The sequence below is a fragment of the Rattus norvegicus genome, chromosome 17, assembly GCF_021556685.1.
Source record: "Rattus norvegicus strain SHRSP/BbbUtx chromosome 17, alternate assembly SHRSP_T2T, whole genome shotgun sequence".
NCBI classification, from domain to species: Eukaryota; Metazoa; Chordata; class Mammalia; order Rodentia; family Muridae; genus Rattus; species Rattus norvegicus.
The window spans coordinates 21,498,911-21,504,910 of record NC_141550.1 but is presented as its reverse complement, the minus strand read 5'-3'; positions in this window follow the sequence as shown (position 1 = coordinate 21,504,910).

Here is a 6,000-nt window from a genome sequence, read left to right as displayed (position 1 = left end):
CCTGGTTCTTGAGAACTTGGTCTCTGTCTACAAGAGCAAGCATTCTGTCACGTGGCTTTCTGGCTTTACCAGGCTGTCTTTTTGAAGGTGCTAAGGAAGCAGAGGGCTGCCGTTTACATGAGGGAAGCGGATGGGTCTCCTGTTCTTGACCCAGCGATGTAAGAAGGCGGCTCTGAGGCAGGGGGAGCACAGGAAGGGACTGCCTGCATTGAGCTTTTAGAGGATTCACCTGGGATACTTCTTCACTCTCAAGTACTCAGTAAGTCTGGATGCGGCTGGAGTCCTGCGTTGGGCAATCTCCCAGGGCCTGTGCCACAGCTGAGCTATGAGCCACCCTTCAGGCACAGGCCTCAGAGACCAGGCCACTTGCTGTGTCTGGGACTCTGTGAGTGGCTACATGGATGGCATGAGGTGCCGGGAGACAGAAGTAAAGCTCCCGTCTCCACGTCTCCCCAGGAAGGCAGAGAACCACGCAGAGGAGTGGCTACAGGCGGGCAGCACAGTGAGTGGTTTGGGGGGGGCCTTTCCGGAGGTCCCTGGCTTTCGATCTGTCTTACCTGGCTGCAGTTTTCTGTGGACATAAAAGGGCAGGAAGTAAATCTTTTTAAAGAGTGCCAAAGAAGCCTTTCCTGGCAGGAGAGAAGAAAAAATGGTCAGGATGAGAATGAAGGGTCTGGTTATGTGTTCCGGTCAAGCAGAAATGGCCTGGTGCCTCCGTTCCATTCCCCTAAAGTGGTATCAGTGCTGGCCCGTGCTACCTAACTTCTCCATGCCTCTGTTTCCTCATCTTTCAAAGTGGGGCCTTTGACGTACATGTTCCTTTTTATCGTGTGGATATGAGTAGGCTTGCCTGTGCACACAATGAGCGCAAGTGGAGGTCAGAGGTCAACCTTGAGTGTCCGTCCTCACACTCCTTTTTAGGGTCTGTTGTTGGCTGCTGTACGTGTCAGGTCCTTGAAACATCCCCACCCCCACCCCTGTGCCTCCACCTCCCATCTCACTGTAGAAATGCTGGAATTACTGACAAATCACACCTGACCGTGTGTGGGTTCTAGAGATCCAAATCCGGGTCCCCGAGTGTGCACAGCAAGCACTTTACCCACTGAGCGGTCTCCTCAGCCTAAATTCTCAAACACACTTAGAGAGTCAGATCTCAGGGTGGTTTGAGGTTTTGAGGGGTGTTTGGTTTGAGACATGGTCTTCCTCTGGAACTGTGGATGGTTTAGAACTCACTGTGGATCATGGCTAATCCTCACTTGGGTGCTGGGATTATAGACATGAACCAACGTGAGTCCCGAGAAAAGGAAACTTTTGCCAGGTCCCTCAGGGACTCTCGGGTTACTTGCAAATACTAGCAACGGTCTTCTGTCCCCATCCGCCATGGAGGGGCCTGGAGAGCTACCCTCGTAGGATGTTGCTCTTGTAGTGCCTAAAACATACCTCGCCTGGCAGCAAAGAGGCAACTTCAACCCAACTATTCATCCAGAGTGTAACCCCTTCAGGCTTGGTCTCTGCCGATGCCCAGTAATCGTCATGCTGGCTTCAGCAGTGTCCCTCTGTGCAGCTATCGCTAGACACCAGGGATCGGGAAAGGTAGTCTCTCCGCCTTCCCATTCCTCCACACCCCGGCGCTCTGCCTGGCTGAAATAAAGATGAGGTTCTTGTCCATGGAGATGCCTCACAGGCGTGACAGCTGGTGATATTTATGACGTGTAAAGAGAAGAATGCTGACCAAAGTCAGGTGTAGCATGAGTCCTGCTGAGAGTCCTACCAACAGCGGGAGAGAGCAGCAAGCTGCTGGATGACTGCAGGAAGTTGTAATCCAGTCAGCTGGGCGGCAGAAGTTGCCATCATGGCACCGTCAGGGCAAGGACGTTCTCCCTCAGCTGCCCCACAGCCATTTCTCAGAAGAGCTCTGGGAGACCAGTTGTGCCTGCCATGAGAGCACACTTGGGCCTTTCTACTCTAGAACCTTCCAGAAGGCTCAGAGGCTCCCAGTGTGCTGGCTCTACACAGCTTAGGATTCAAGCAAGCAGGCCAGAGCAGGAAGCCAGCCTTGGCCAACTGTGTACTGCCTTTGGTGCTAAGGGGTAGGGACTCCCTTTCCAAACTACTGGGGTCTTTTTGTCGTTGTTTTGTTTGACACGGGATCTTTATACATAAGCTTGGCTGGCCTGGAACTCACTGTGTAGTCCAGGCTAGCCTCAGACTCATAGAGATCTGCTTGTCTTTGCCTCTGAGTGCTAGAATTAAAGCTGGGTGCCACCACACCTGACTCCATAGCACTCTTAAAATACCAGCCATCGCTTTTGCCAGCTCCAGGCCCCGCCCTCAGCCCACGGCTCCCCATCCGTACTTTCATAGCGACAAGTGTCCCTTGTGTTAGTTTAGCTATTGTGGGCATTCCTCACTTCTGTCTCCCTGGCTCAGTGACAGGCACAGAGACAGCAGGACCGACCCCCTCAATAAAGTGCTTGCTTTGTGACAACAGAAGTGGCTCTGAAGAGGGGAACTGGGACAACGTGTGGGGAAGAGCCAATCAGCCATTGCCAGAACGGCTATACCGGTGGCCATTTCTCCCTGCTATGCACATTCCTCTCTTCCATTAAGAACACAGGGAAACTATGGCTAATGGGGAACCTGAAGGAAAGGGACAAGTCAAGGCCTCCCTGGGCAACAGCGTGAGTTCAAGGCTAACCTGTGTAACTTACTGAAATGTTGTTCCCAAATAAAAGGTAAAACCCAGCCTGGGGAGAGAGCTCAGTGGGTTTTACCTGTGAGAGGCCCTGGGTTTCATCTTTAATATTACCAAAACCAAACAAACAAACAAAACCCAGAAGTAAGTGCACATCACACTAGTTTCCATTTTAGACTTGGAGGTCTTTGTGCCCATGCTGGAATGACTTTCAATCCTATCACAAATTGAAATCCAAGCCCAGGCCACAAGAAGAAAAAGCAAGCAGGCTTCAGGCCACACTGAAACTGTTCTAAGCAGGGACCCACTGGACCACGCAGTATGAGGTTTTCATGGCTGGGTCTGTTTTAGCCTCACCAACCCTTTGTCAGGAAGGAGGCCTGGCTCTTGTTTCCCCCTTGAGGTAAAGTCTAATGGGGCCCTGTGTGAAGTCTGTGCTGGGACACTGTGCTGATCACCTCTCTTCTTGGTCCTCATTTCATAAGTTGACAGGACACAGGACAGCAGAGCTACATGAACTCCAGCCTCCTCACTCAGTCCAGCTCCTGTCTCCCTGATCCCTAATGACCTACAAAGGACAATCAGGAAGGTGACAGCTGGAGACACATTCTCTTCCTTCAGTGTTAGGGCATTTAATCAGTGTTGAGGACTGGACTTGGATCCTTTCCTTCAGTACGTGGGGATTGAACTTACGGCCTTTTGCTCAGTATTGAGGATTGAACCTAGGTCCTTCTGACTGGGTATTGAGTCTAGGTCGATCCTAGGGAAGTTCTCTACCTCTGAGCCACAGAACTGACCCTTCCTTTTCTTGTCTAAGACAGGAGAGGAGGTAAGGGCAGTCAGTGCTGGGGCACACCTTTGAGTCCAGCACTTGGGAGGCAGAGGCTGCTCTACAGAATGAGTTCCGGGACAGCCAGGGCTACACGAGAAAGTCTGTGTCAAAACAAAACAAAGACAGGAGCTCAGTAGGCCACGCTGCCCTGAACTCAGTCTCTAGAACCGGCGGATCTCAAACTTGCCATTCTTCTGCCTCAGTCTCAGCCTGTGACACCTCGCCTGGCTTAAACCGGCCATAAACTGCAACCGCTTTGCTAGGGTCACGACAGCAGCGGCTGGAAGCTCGCTCAACACTAAGGCAAACTGGGATCTGTTTTTAATGTCAAAGAAGTCTGGAGGTAGGCTGGGAAGGGCTTGCATGATGTTTCCATGCATCGTGGATCCATTTCTCTGCCCTCCCTAACCTTTACAATGTGACTTTTACCCGTAAGGTTACCTGATGGTCCAAGATGACCTCTAAAGTTCCAGCCATTACTAATGGGTTCTAGCCTGGAAGAGAGAGGCAAGATCATCTGCCATCTGAGTAAATCCTCCCTGTGCCTTCGAGAGAGGACGGGGATGCATACATGCACCGTCCATTTTAGGGGCAGAGGGCCATGGCATCCATCCTCTGAGACAGGTCTCTCACTGGCCTGAAACTCTGTCCCTGGTCTGTCCTGCAGCCTTCTATGGACGTACCCATCGCTGTCTCCCATTTTACTTTCTCTGCCATCACAGACACACACCACTATGCCCCCACTTTGCCCATGGGTTCTGGGGACCCAAACTCAGGTCCTCATGCTTGGGAGACAAGCACTTTACCAACTGATCCATCTCCCCAACCTAGTAAGTCCTCTTTCACAAATTATTCTGAAAGGCCTGTGGTCACCTTCTACCCCTGCCAACAAAAGACCCTGGGAAAGCCTGGAAAACAGATCTGTCTATTAAGAAAGAAAGGGAAGGTGGGTACTGGTTAAAGGGCCATCAGGTCGTGGGTCAGTTCCCAACAGCAATCCTTGGTGATGGGATCTGTGATAAGTTATCACCATTAAACCACTTCCTGTGATCTGGAGGGGAGAAAGAAGCCTAAAGAGAACATGACTGAACTATTCCTGGTTGGAAGCCCTTCATATGCTTTTAGCAATGCTTAGGAATAAGCTCAGGCTAGTCATCTGTCTACCTGTCTGTCTGTCCATCATATCTATCATATCATATCTATCTGTCTGTCAGGATCTCCTATAAGACCAGGCTAGCCTTAAACTCACTTTGTAGCCGATGATGACCTTGATTTCCTGATCCTCCTGCTTCAATCTCCCACATGCTAGGCTTTGAGGCATGAACCATCCACCACACCTAGCCTCACTGTTTAAATGTGAAAACAGCTCTGCCAAGTTGCATCTCTGTTCTAAACCCTTTACCCAGCAGAGTTAAGTCTTGCCTTAGCTAAAATCTACAGGTCCTCAGTCCTTGCTATGCAAACAGTGGCTTCTGATATTGGGAGCCTTGTCAGGAATCTCAGGGGAAACATAGATCAATCCCCCGGTCCCCCCAGACCTGCAGTGTGAACTCAGCATCAGCGAAGTCCAGGAGAGTCCATGCGCAAACCTGAGACCCCTGCTGTTAGGGTTTGGGTGGCAGAAGGAGTAACTTTGCAGGTCATGGCCAATGAATGCCACAAAGTCAAACCCTGCAACACTTATGGGGGAAGGAGCCCTCAGGGCAGGGACGAGAGTCGGGGCAGAGAGAGACAGATGAAAGCAGAGAGTAAGAGAGAGTAGGCTGTAATGGCAGGAACCTTTGAAAGGGGACTGGTGTGGCATTTGGCAGCTGGTGACAACATGGCTGCCCTGAGTTGCTGAAAGCAGGCTGGGGAGCACCTGGTTCTGAAATGTGTGTGGTTCCTAACACTGGTTTCCGTGCAGTGTCTTACAGAATGTAGGATGGATATCTGTTTGCCTAAACGTGCTTCTCAGGGAGCAACGTGCCTCCCTGCTGAACAAATGAAGGCATTGTATCCAGCTACCAGACAGAAAGTACTTTACCCATACAGTTTTTCTTTTCTTTTTCTTTTTTTTTGGGGGGGGGTGGGGGTGAGGGATTATCCATTATTGTTTTTTTTGTTGTTGTTGTTCTTGAGGGGTAGAGGGGTTAATATTTTATGCTTAACTGGAATTTTTTTCATACAAAATATTCTGGTCACACTTTCTCCTCCCCTAACTCCTATAAGTTCCTCCCAATCAAAAAAAAAAAAAACCACACACATAAAAACACACAAGAAACACAAAAACACAAAATCAGAAACCATAAAATACAAGCAAAAAAAAACCAATAAGACAAAAAAAAAAACTCAGAAAGCAATATGAGACAAAAACTCTACAATACCATCAAGTTGGTTTTGTATCGGTCACCTACTGAGGGGCATGTAATCTGCCCTTAGATGCTGTGATTGAACTCTTCGAGACTCCAGTGAAGAAAGCCATGTTTTCCTT